Source organism: Giraffa tippelskirchi, chromosome 13, assembly GCF_054371585.1.
Source record: "Giraffa tippelskirchi isolate mGirTip1 chromosome 13, T2T-mGirTip1v1.2.pri, whole genome shotgun sequence".
NCBI classification, from domain to species: Eukaryota; Metazoa; Chordata; class Mammalia; order Artiodactyla; family Giraffidae; genus Giraffa; species Giraffa tippelskirchi.
In genome coordinates this window covers 36,486,956-36,499,265 of record NC_137287.1, presented here as the reverse complement: position 1 = coordinate 36,499,265, position 12,310 = coordinate 36,486,956, and the positions used below count along the sequence as shown (strand labels likewise).

The 12,310-nt window shown below is 47.6% G+C and overlaps 1 long non-coding RNA gene across 1 annotated transcript in view; it reads left to right on the top strand.

Moving 5' to 3' along the window:
- LOC145531694 (uncharacterized) overlaps positions 1–12,310 on the top strand; it is a 362,173-nt gene that overhangs the window by 300,393 nt on the left and 49,470 nt on the right. Inside the window, exon 4 of the long non-coding RNA XR_014072671.1 lies at positions 11,067–11,125. This is a non-coding gene — a long non-coding RNA (uncharacterized LOC145531694). The remainder of the gene's footprint in view (positions 1–11,066; positions 11,126–12,310) is intronic.

The window sequence follows — 12,310 nt, the reverse complement described above, 5'->3', positions numbered from 1 at the left end:
CTGGAGAATCCCATGGACAGAGGAACCTGGTGGGCTGCAGTTCATGGGGTCGCAAAGAGTCAGACACAACTGAGGGACTGAGCAGACACCACTCTCCCAATATGCCGAGCCCGGGCCAGGCTGCCGGTGGAGCTAGAGTGGGGTCCTTCTAGAGCTAGAGCTGGGCAGTGCAAGAACTCCACAGAGCAAATAAAGTGGTCATCTGCTAGGTCAGCAGCTTGTGGAATCAGGGGAAATGGCCTGAGAGTGACGTATTATTAATAACTAGTTTCAAGGTGACTTTGGGAGGAATTGGAGGAGAGAAAACTCAATTCTACTACTATTGCTACTGCATCACCATCATCACTGTCATTATAGAGAATACTGACCAGAATTTCTGTCCTCAGTGGGGGTGCTCTTCAGATAGCAAACAGGACCACATGACAGCCCAAGCAGAGAAGCCCTCCTATCGCTGTTGGCTTCAGCTGCTGGCTGCTTTTACAACCCTTCCCAAGACAAAACACAGACTGACCTCTGCTTGAATGGATGAAAGAGCAAGGGAGGGGAATTCCAAGGGAAATGAGTTACTGTTGAAAACTACCTTGCCACATGGGGACAGATGGGATCTGGCCTTTCAGACTTGGAATGGACTCACTGGGCATCGCTAAGAGTAGGATGTTCCACACAAAGCTGATCACAGGATCTCCGGTTTTGATGAAAACGCACACAAGGTAAAAATAGTCCCGGTCCAGAGTGCGGAGGGAAGCAGGCCTCCAGGCTCCTGGGCGCATGTGTGACAGAAATGCACTGGGGCATTTTAATTAGATCCCTTTACCAGAAATCCTGACCTTCTGTGTAGCACATTAATGTATTTTGCTAATTATAAATGCAATTAGAAAGTACTGAAATAAAATTAGGCTGATCTATCTAATTTACATTAAGCACTTTCAAATTATGCAGATTTTAAAGTCTCTGTCTCTCTTGTTTTTTTTTTTTTTTTTTTCAATTTAGGTTCCAGGGTAAAATAGTCTGCATTAAAACAGCTGGAAAACAACCTTGTAGGAAAACAAATTTCTTTTCTGTGATTATTCTCAGTGTGCAAGTTAATTTTCGAGGCAGTAATATACTTAGCTGGCACCGAGCAGTGACTCACGAAGCTGAAGACATATGCGTCTGGATGCAGAAGTGGGAACGAGATCCATGGGAGGATTGAGCGTGGTTTGGTTACTTTGGGAATAAGGTTGAAAGGCTAACTAGGCAAAAAAATACTGACGTGATGGTCGCTAAACAGTTGAAATTTACAAAGAGTGAGATGTAACGGCAGGCATAATGTGCAATTGATAGAGATGAACCATCTGGTGGGTTTATCCAACAACACGGGATTTTTTTTTCCCCTCTATGCTGACAGGCGAAGAGAGTGATCCGGGTGATGAAATTACTGCCCAGTGTTATTAAGAATCAGGGCTTTCAATTTTGCTGGCAATAGAAGTTACGTATGCGGAGCAGCTATATTGTAGGTGGGGAAATGGAGCATAAAGGAGACTGGGTGGTTACGCTAGACGCTGTCTCCCCAACGGCTGGCTGTGTGTGCTTTTCTGCCGAGGCTGGAGAGAGAACCGCTGTTCAGCCTGGGTCTGCTGGAGGCTGTGTTTGCCTGGGGAGGAGACCTTGACAGGGCCTCTTTACAGATTAAATCTGATCCGCAGGTTCCCAGGAAGCAGAGATGTAATAAGCTCTCCTCAGAGCTGCATATAAGCTCCTTAAAATGTTCCTGGTGTGGTGTGACTCTCCTCTGCACAGTGCACTCAATTTTATTTGTAGCCCAAACTTTGCCCTTTTAGCTCCCCATCAAAAGGAGGCCTAAAATAATTCTCCAAATTGAAGCTGTTGAGTTTGAGCAGGGCAAGAAGACTTTGAAAGCCCTTTCTCCCCTTTTCTTTCCCCCTTTTTGATGCTAAAGGAGTCTTTCTTTCTATTTTAGATGCAGAGAAGATGTCTTGCCTCCTCTGATTGGAAGCCAGGGTTTGGCCTGGGTGATTGGATGCTGGTTTCCATCTTCTTTAAAAGATGGTTCAACTGTAGGGCATCAGACACATGTAGAAGACAAGGGTTCTTGTGTTCAGAGATCTCCCAGCTGGAGAGGGGGCCAGGAAGGACTCACTAGGGTAAAGTGATTCTTGGCCCCTGCATCCTCCAAGCCTGTGCCACTATAAATTCAAGCCAGAAGTACTATTGATGAAACTATTTGCTAATCCATGCAGACAAAGGGTTAAGATCATTCTTTCCAGGGAAAGCATATCTGGACCCACGTGGATGCCCAGATGCTGAATTGGAGTGAGACATTTTGAGTTTCTCTTTTATGAGAGCCCAGCTAACAGCAGGTCTTGATGAGATGGGAATACAGCCACAATTTCCTCACACTAAAAAACAACTCTCCTCCACTTTCATTTCCCTTGTACAATCCTCCCTGGCCACCCTGGCATCAAGCAAATTGTCCATCACCCTTTTGGCTTAAGGCTTGGTCCTTCTCTGACAGCTCCAAGGATTCCTTTGTCCTGTGTCACGTTCCTCTTTCTTCTGGCTTTGGGAGGGGTGCTGGATGAGCAGCACGGAAATAGTGGGTGCTTGGGAAACAACACCCCTGAATTCCAACCCCCGCTCTCCTCAGTCCCAGCAGTGGAATCTTAAGCTAGTTATTTAATGTTCCCCAGCTCTAGTTTTCTCATCTCTTTTGAGAACAATACCATTTTCCTTGTAAGTTTGCAGTAAGTGGTAGAAAGCGAAGAAGAACTAAAGAACCTCTTGATGAAAGTGAGAGTGAAAAAGTTGGCTTAAAACTCAACTTTCAGAAAACTAAGATCATGGCATCTGGTCCCATCACTTCATGGCAAATAGATGGGGAAACAGTGGAAACAATGACAGATTTTATTTTGAAGGCTCCAAGACCACTGCAGATGGTGATTGCAGCCATGAAATTAAAAGATGCTTGCTCCTTGGAAGAAAAGTTATGACCAACCTAGACAGCATATTAAAAAGCAGAGACATTACTTTGCCAACAAAGGTCCATCTAGTCAAAGCTATGGTTTTTCCAGTAATCATGTATGGATGTGAGAGTATAAAGAAAGCTGAGTGCCAAAGAATTGATCCTTTTAAACTGTGGTGTTGGAGAAGACTCTTGAGAGTCACTTGGACTGCAAGGAGATCCAACTAGTCCATCCTAAAGGAAATCAGTCCTGAATGTTCATTGGAAGGACTGATGCTGAAGCTGAAACTCCAGTACTTTGGCCACCTGATGGGATGAACTGACTCATTTGAAAAGACCCTGGTGCTGGGAAAGATTGAAGGTGGGAGGAGAAGGGGATGACAGAGGATGAGCTACTTGGATAGCATCAATGACTCGATGGACATGAATTTAAGTAAATTCCGGGAGTTGGTGATGAACAAGGAGGCCTAGTGTGCTGCAGTCCATGGGGTCTCAAAGAGTTGGACATGACTGAGTGACTGAACTGAACTGAACTGAAGCATTAACATGGTATCATGACCATGAAACACATGCATGACACTTGACATTCATTCTTTCACTTAACATATAGTCATGGATAATCTGCTAGGTGCCAGGCACTGAGTGCTCAGCCCTGAGGTATCGGGGTTAATAGGTGCCCACCTGTGTGCCTCTGCCATGGACATACCTGATGGGCATTCATTACACACTTGATGAAACAGAGCTGAGTTAATAAAATGATGGAATTCTACAAATAGTTATTAAGCCTCCCCCTGTATTTAAGGTGGTATATCAGGTCAGGAAGATCCCCTGGAGAAGAAAATGGCATTCTTGTCTGGAAAATCCCATGGACAGAGGAGCCTGGTGGGCTAGAGTCTATGGGATCACCAAGAGTCAGACGTGACTTAACAACTAAACAGTAACAATAACGATTAGGTATGGAAGGGATATGGCAAGTTGAAAAGGATGTGTTTTTCCTCTCCAGGACTTCATGTTTCACCATGATTATGTTGCTTCATTCAGGTGTTTCAAGACATCAGAGAGCCTCTTATTTTCCTTCTCAATCTTCTGCCTCACCTCTTTATTCTCACCAGTGATCAAACTTCTATGCCTTTGTATATGCTGCTCTCTCTGCCAAGAACGACCTTGGCCATCCCAACTCATCCAACACATGCTCCTCTCTACTTGTGCAACTCTCCTTGCCCATCTTTCAAGACCCAGCTCTGAGATTTCCCCTGGGCAGTCCTGCCCCAGCACTGCCGATGGTCTGCTGTTATCTTCATTTTCCCTGGGGCCTTTTACCCATATTCATGTCTGTTTCCTTCTCTAGACTGAGCTCCTTAAGGTCAAGGTCCCATGTCCGATTCATCTTGGTATCCTTGGTGACTACCATGTTGCCTGAAATTGAGTAATGGCTCATTTAGTGCCTGTTGAGGGAAGAAATAAATTCATGAATTAGTGAATGGATTGTTGGCTGGGTGGAAAGACGGAGAGTGAGGGGGAGAGAGAGAAAGAAAGAGAGGCAGGACAAACTTCCATATATGGATAGATGGATGGATGGATGGATGGATGGGTGGATGGATGGAGAAAGTAAGTGAGAAAGAGGCAGGACAAACATTACTACATGAATGCATGGATAGATGGATGGAGGGACAGACAAATGAAACAAGTGAGTGCCTACACTTGGTTTAATGGTGATAGTGATCAAGTCAAAGCATTTTAGTTAGTGAAACAAGGAAGCACAGCTATTCTGTTCATTGATAAGGTCTGAACCCTGAGGACTGTTTTGTAGGGAGTTTCCAGGGCATTTCAGGAGCTCATAAATCTGAGGACTAATGAACATGTCAGCGTGCTGTGGACCCCAGGCAGGAGGGGAGCCTGCCCTCTGCCTGCTGTGACGACCCTCCCCACTCTGCCCCGCCCCCTCCTGCTCCGTGCGTGCCGTGATCGCCAAGTTCTCATTAATCGCGGTGGCCTTTCCTAGAGCTGGCCCTGGGCACCAGGGTTTTCTCTGCAGCCCCGGCTGCTGCTGCCCTCGTGTCCTGCCAAGCTCACCTCCAGACAAACATACTTAGCAGGTGTTTTCCCCACATTAATAATCAGAATTGACACATTCTAAATGAAGGTTTCCTTGTTGTGCAGGGCAGCGCTGATGGATATGTGGGGGAATTGACGGCCCCAGAGAAACGTTTTTGCCATTACCAGCATTTCTCTGACAGGTCTTTAATAGTCCCACTAAAATCGCAGTATATTGAAAAATTTTGTAGATAAAGTGCAGAGGGCTGAGTTGCTGTAACTTGGAGGCTCTGGGGTGGAAAAATACAGTTCGGGAAACACTGAGTTCTTAAAAATTGGTGACCTTAGAAGAAGCTGATCTAGTATCGGGTTGGCCTGAAAGCTGGAGAGGGGGCAAGGGTCTTTGAGGAGACCTGCGTTACAGGGTGGTGACGGTGATTTAGTTGCTCAGTCGTATCTGACTCTTTGCGACCCTATGGACTGTAGCCCGCCAGGCTCGTCTGTCCATGGGATTTTCCCAGGCAAGAATACTGGAGTGAGTTGCTGTTCCCTTCTCCAGGGGAAGCTTCCTGACCCAGGGATCAAACCTGGGTCTCCTGTATTGCAGGCAGTCTCCTGCATTGCAGGAGGAATCTTTACCAACTGAGCCACCAGGAAAGCCCCGGGGTTACAGGTGGCTCTGAGCAATGGTTCTTGTGAACTGTGGATGAAGTACACTTGAAGTCCTGTAACACAGCCAGGTTTAAACCCTAGATTAGAGACGGCGGCGTGGGATGGGTTCATTCAGTCATTCATTTCCTCCTCCATTCAATAAGCACTTACTCATTTTGACTCATGGGTCACAAATGTAGATTAGACTCCATACATTGACAATTCTATTAGCTAATGTATGGCCTTGGGCTGTTTATGCAGATTTGAGGTCTAATCCTCAGTTTTCTTATCTCCAGTAGGAAGCTAGTAACAGCTATTCTTTATAATTATGTTTGAAGTTTGCTGCTGCTAAGCTGCGTCAGTTGTGTCCGACTCTGTGCGACCCCATAGACGGCAGCCCACCAGGCTCCAACGTCCCTGGGATTCTCCAGGCAAGAATACTGGAGTGGGTTGCCATTTCCTCCTCCACTGCATGAAAGTGAAAAGTGAAAGTGAAGTCGCTCAGTTGTGTCCGACTCTTTGCGACCCCATGGGCTGCAGCCTACCAAGCTCCTCTGTCCATGGGGTTTCCCAGGCAAGAGTACTGGAGTCGGGTGCCATTGCCTTCTCCGGTTTGAAGGTTAGGGACCAAATAATTCAGATTCTGTGTGGGTCAGGGTCCCTACAGAAACATGATGTGCACTCGTGGGAGAACTGAAGAGAGTTTAGGATTGTTGTTGTGTTGTTGAGTTGCTCAGTCATGTCAGACTCTTTGTGACCCCACAGACTGCAGCATGCCAGGCTTCCCTGTCCTTCACCATCTCCTGGAGTTTGCTCAGATGCTCAGACTCATGTCCATTGAGTCAATGATGCCATCCAACCACCTGGGGACTGTTTATGAGAGGCAGATGGGGAAAGATGCAGTGCCCTGGGGCCACAGCAACAGTTGGTGGAAGGCTATTACCACCTCACCAGGCCTCAAGGGGCCAAGGGAATGGGGATTCCTAGAACCCAGACTTTACCTGAAATGGCTATGACCTTCAGGAGAGGTCACTATCAGCCCACATTCCAGCAGAGAGGGAGTCGAGAGGATACTCTCCTCTCCCTTTCCTCCCGTCTGTGCTGTCCTGTGAGGTCTGTCTCCCTCCGGCCCATGGAGAAGGGGACCCGTCACTACGGTCCGTGAAGGTGAACCTTCCCAGGCACAGAGCAAGGTGGAGGGGGGCCTTGGGAGGACAAATGAGTGCGTCCAGCGCACACACCAGCGCAGCTGACTCTCCGTGAGTCAAGGCACTGACATACCCCTGGGGCTGAGGGGGTGGCCAGTATTGTTATTCACATTTGACATCGAGGCTTAGGGAGATACAATGGTCCCCACGGCTTTGCTAGCAGGCCTGCCTCCGCCAGTATCTCACCTTCTCTCATCTCCTCTCATCTGTCTGTGGCCATCGGAGGGAGGCCAACAGGTGGCAGGTGTGCTTTGCTTTCCCGGTGTCAAAATCAGGCCCTGAGAGTGAAAGAAGCTGTCCACATCTTATTAGGAAACCGGTCCTTGCCAGGGACTGTAGTCAGTGGGAGAGACGGGATCTGAAAGCTAAACAAACCCCTTGATGCCCTGGGATAAGCTTCCCTAATTAGTGGAGGCGGCTGCCGGCTGGAGGGATGATGCCCTCTGCCTGGCTCAGCCCTCCTGGAGCTGACACCCTGGGGGGGCCCTTCTTACTCCTTAGCCCACTGATCCTCCCAAAGACTCTTCTAAGCCTCTCGGGGCCACTTTCCCAAACAGTCAGCGTTCCAGCCGGAGGAGCAGGACCCCCAGGAAAAGATGGAACAACCTGATAAAGAAACGTCTTTGCAAGACCTCAGGCAGAAACGAATGTTGCCTTGACAACCCCGGCACAATAACTGAGCCTCACCCCATGTGAAGGCTAGGCAGCCAGCTGCTGTTATCAGACGTCTGGGTTCAAATCCTGACTCCTCCATTCATTTGCTGTGTGATGAAGGCACCGTTACTTAACTGCTCTGAGCCTCCTTTCTCTCTTAGGAAGTGCAGTGACTGACCCGACCTCCATCAGTGTCGTGGGCCTTGGGAGGGTTGTGGCAGCTCCCTCCTTTCCCTTCACTAGGCCTGGGCATCTGCATTGCATCTCCTCCACTGATTCTCAGTTTAGAGCTCAAGCCATTTCAGCACCTCTCCCAGCATTTCCTTCATCACTTTTCAGCATCCTGGGGAGGCCAAGTGGCCAGGACATCTTGTGAGCTGGCTCCTCCGGGGTTCATCTCTGAAGGCAGCCTGGCTGAGAAAGATGGAGCCAGGTTTCTGGGCTAATTTCACTTCCTATTAAAATGGCTCATCACTGAGCACAGTTGCACAACCAGGAAATCAATTGGGTGCAAACCAGTTTGATAAAAGAACTTCCTAGGGTCTTTTTATAACTTAATTGCGTAGATGGCCTCACAAGTGTATCCACAGGGAGGGAACCAAGTTGAGGAGGGGGCTTCTGAACAGGAATCAATTCTGGAAATCCTGGCTTCTTTTGGGGGAACAAGGCAGGAAGAAGTTGAGAGTCTAGATCAGAGCTTCTCAGATTTACATCAGAGCAGGAATCACCTAGGAATCTTGTTACTCTGCAGGCTGGTTTAGTAGGTCTGGGGTGGGGCCAGAGATTTCATTTCTAACAGGGCTCTAGGAAGGGCCGGTGTTGCTGGTCTGGGCCATGCATTGAGGAACAAGCAGCAGGAACCACTCAGTGTTTCCAGGAGTCACATCTGCCCGAGACAGCACGGCCAGTGGAGAATAGTCCACATCACGAACTTTATTTGAACGTCACATCTGGGATTTCCCCATCCTTTTCTCTCAGGATCCTCATCCTTCCTTGCTGTGGCTACTGAACACTTGTCAGTCTTGCTGGTTCTACAGCTGAATCCTCACAGGGTGTCATGAGTTGAGTTCCATCCCCACTAAAATCCAAATGTTGATGTCCTAACCCTTAATACCTTGGACTGTGACTGTATTCAGTGATCGCGTCTTTAAATGAAGTTGGAATTAACTTGGAATGCAGTCATGGAGTAGACCCCGGTCCAGTCCTAGAACTCTCACACAGCTATGCTATTCTTCCTTCTATGTGATCAGACCTCAACAGCAAGATCACCACAAAATAAACCTACATTTCCATCCCCCTTGGGAGTGAAACCTTATAGTTAACACTCTTTAATACTTAACCTCAACTCTGTACCTCCCCTCTGAGTCATGAGTGTGTTTGCAAAAGATGGTAACCCCGAAAAATCAGGTTGTCCTCAGCTGGGAGCCTGGTGGGCTACGGTCCGTGGGGGTGGCAAAGAGTTGGACACTACTGAAGCGACTGAGCATGCATGCACGCACTGCCAATTTAAGCCACTTTAAAGTGTTACAGTTCAGTAGTACTAAGTACCTCCACAATGCTGCACAACTTTCACCACTGTGGTTCAAGACCCCAAACAGAAACTCCATTCGCATTAAGCAGACACTCCCCACTCACTCCTCCCCACAGCCCCGGGCAACCACTGATCTGGTTTCTGTCTCTGTGAGGTCTATCCATCCAGTAGAATATTACTTACTTGTAAACAGGAATGAAACCCTGATACACGCTACAATGTGGCTGTTGTTGCTGCTGCTGTTACTTTCTCAGTTGGGTCCGGCTCTTTGGGCCCCCATGGACTGCAGCCCGCCAGGCTCCTCTGTCCATGGGATTCTCCAGGCAAGAATGCTGGAGTGGGTTGCCATGCCTTCCTCCAGAGGATCCTCCCAACCAAGGTTCGAACCTGCTTCTCCTGCATTGCAGGTGGATTCTTTACTGCCGAGCCACGAGGGAAGCCCGCAACAATGTCGATGAAACTTGAATGCCGTTTTGCCCACCGAAAGAAACCAGACACAAAAGGCCACATATCACCAAATTCTGTTTCTATTAAATACCAGAATAGGCAAGTCTTATTATTGAGTTTTAAGTTCTTTATATAATAGCGATCCTTCATCAGATATGTGTTTTGCAAACAGTTTCCACACATTATGGAGTTATTCTGAGAATTAAGTGAGCTAATATATCAAGTACTTAGTATAGTGTCTGGCACAGATCAAGTACTGAATATATTAGCTACAATTGGTATTTCATCATTAGGGTCAAGTATCATTGGGAATTTTAGTGATATGTTCCAACCCTAAGCTCAGTACAAAGTGTTTTATGTATAATTAAATGTACGTATGATTGGGTTGGAGCCCTGGAATTACAGTAGATGAAATTCCAGCACATGGTAAGTTCTCAACTGATTTTTGAATGATGTGGCTTAAAAAACAACAACAACAATAATAATACTAACTTTCTGTCTCCAAGTTAAGTAACCTGTCATTATTACTCTTGCCAGAGGGCACTTTCCTCAGTTTAAAATCCCCCAGAGAAGGAATCCCCACTCCCTGCCTCAGTTGCCTGAATCTGGCTGTCAGGTCATCATCCGCCTGGACTATGTCCGTGACCCTCCTTTCTTGGCTTCGGCTGAAGTCTCTTTGGCAAATTGTACCCCCGTTTCCTTGTATGCTACTCCTATTGAAGGAGAGAGGAAGGAATTTTTTTTCCCCAAAAGGCCTTCAGTTTATGCAAAGATCACCCCCTACCCTGCATTCAGCCTCACCAGCCTTGTCTCTCCTTTCAATAATATCAACAGCAATAACAGTAACAACAAAAATAAGTCCTGTGTAGAGATTTCACTCATTTCAGTTTGTTGAATCCCCCCGCCCCCCATTTCACAGATGGGGAAATTCAGGCTCAGAGGTCGTGTGACTTGCTCAAGATCACAGGGGTTGTGAATGGTGGAGTGTGGTGTTTCGAAGCCTATCATATGATCCATTTGTGTGTGAGGCTGCTTAGTCTTTCTTAGCTTTATTCCTGACTCATATTCTGAAGTCTTAATCACACATGGGTCTCCTTTAAATTCCCTTCCATCCGTCAAGCCCCGGCTTGGAGGTCCCAGTGGTCAGCAGCTGGCCTGGGCCTTGGGCGTTGAGAGTCTGGCCCTTCATCTGTTCTGCACTGCTTCTCATGATGACAGAGGGGGTAGCTCTGAGACCAGAAACCCAAGCCAGGGTGGCTAAGAAAAGAGCCTGAAAAATGGGCAATCGGTCACTAATGGACCAAGGAGAGGCCCGGATTCCGTCTGGACCCCATTCAGCAAGTCCATCTTTGTCTCTCGGGAGGAGGGAGAGAGCAAAGTGGACCATGTTCCAGGAAAGAAATCAGAGCAACCTCCACAGAGGCAGAGAGAATCATTTTTCTTAGGTGTGTGAAGGTCCTCAAAGAGTGAGGTAATAGGTTTCTTTATTAAAAATTAATCTTCTTGTAAAACCATTGCAATACAATGCACTTTAATAAATCACCCCACGCTTCTGAACACATTTATTATCCCTTCTCAGGAAACCGTGGAGCCCAGAGAAATTGGTGCTGCAAGAGAGCTTGGATGCTGGGCTCAGCGGTGAGCTCTGGCAGGGGCAGGGCCAGGGGGCTGGGTTCTGGTGGGGATACTGTGATGGTGTTACCACTGGCGAATATCTTCTGGGATTATTCAGCCCTCACAGCTCCTAGGTGTGTGGCTCGTGGGACCTCTGGGCTGGGAAGGGGCCAGTCAGTGGGGCAGCAGCTCTTGCTGTGGCCGGTGGGGTTGTGTGAGCCTCCAGTTCTTGATGTAGGTGCTCTGAAAAGATGAGGCGCCCTGGTTTTGATTTGTAGACCAGCACCCTGCATCAGCACACAAGAGCCCCTTAAAGATGCTCTTCCTCACCCGTCTCCACTTTGTTTCACTTGCTGGATCCTTAGCTTTGAGGTACTGGGATGTCCGAAGCAGGTGGGGCTTTCTGACACACCTCTACCCCATACCACACGTTCATCTAGGGCTTCCCAGGTGGCACTAGTGGTAAAGAACCCTCCTAAAGCAGGAGACATAAGAGATGCATGTTCGATCCCTGGGTCAGGAAGATCCCCTGGAGGAGAGCATGGCAACCCACTGCAGTATTCTTGCCTGGAAAATTCCAAGGACAGAGGAGCCTGGAGGGCTACAGTCCATGTGGTCGCAAAGAACTGGATGTGACTGAATTGACTTTAGCACGCATGCACACATGCTCATCTAAGTTCTTTCCACCTCATCTAGGAAGTCATCCCTGACTTCTAGGACCTGAGGTTACAAAACCCTCCAGGTCCTTTTGAGTCTCACCAGCTGAAGCAACATAGTTTTCTCTGTAGAAAAGGTAAGACCAATTCTTCTTCACCAACTGGGCCCCCAAACCATGCCACCTGAACCCCAAACTCCACAGTGTCTCATGAAAGCTGCTCCTTCATCTTTTGTCTGAAGCTGTTTTCTCTGCAATTCTTTATCATCCCAAGATCCACGCCAAGAAAAATTCCACTCCATCCTCTCTGTGTTGTCTTCCTTCTTGGGAATCCCAGAAAACATTTCTTTTCATAGTCTCTTCCTCGCGCACAAGTAAACACCCTGGGCTGGAGATCCACCCACCTCTCAGTAAATCCCACAGAAAATAGCCTCTGAAAAAAAAATACTAATAAAAAAAAAAAGAAAATAGACTCTGAATTCCATGTGCGGTTCAGTGAGGACACCCCCTTTCCTGTACTTCAGCCCTACTTTATAATTTGACTTGGATCTTCT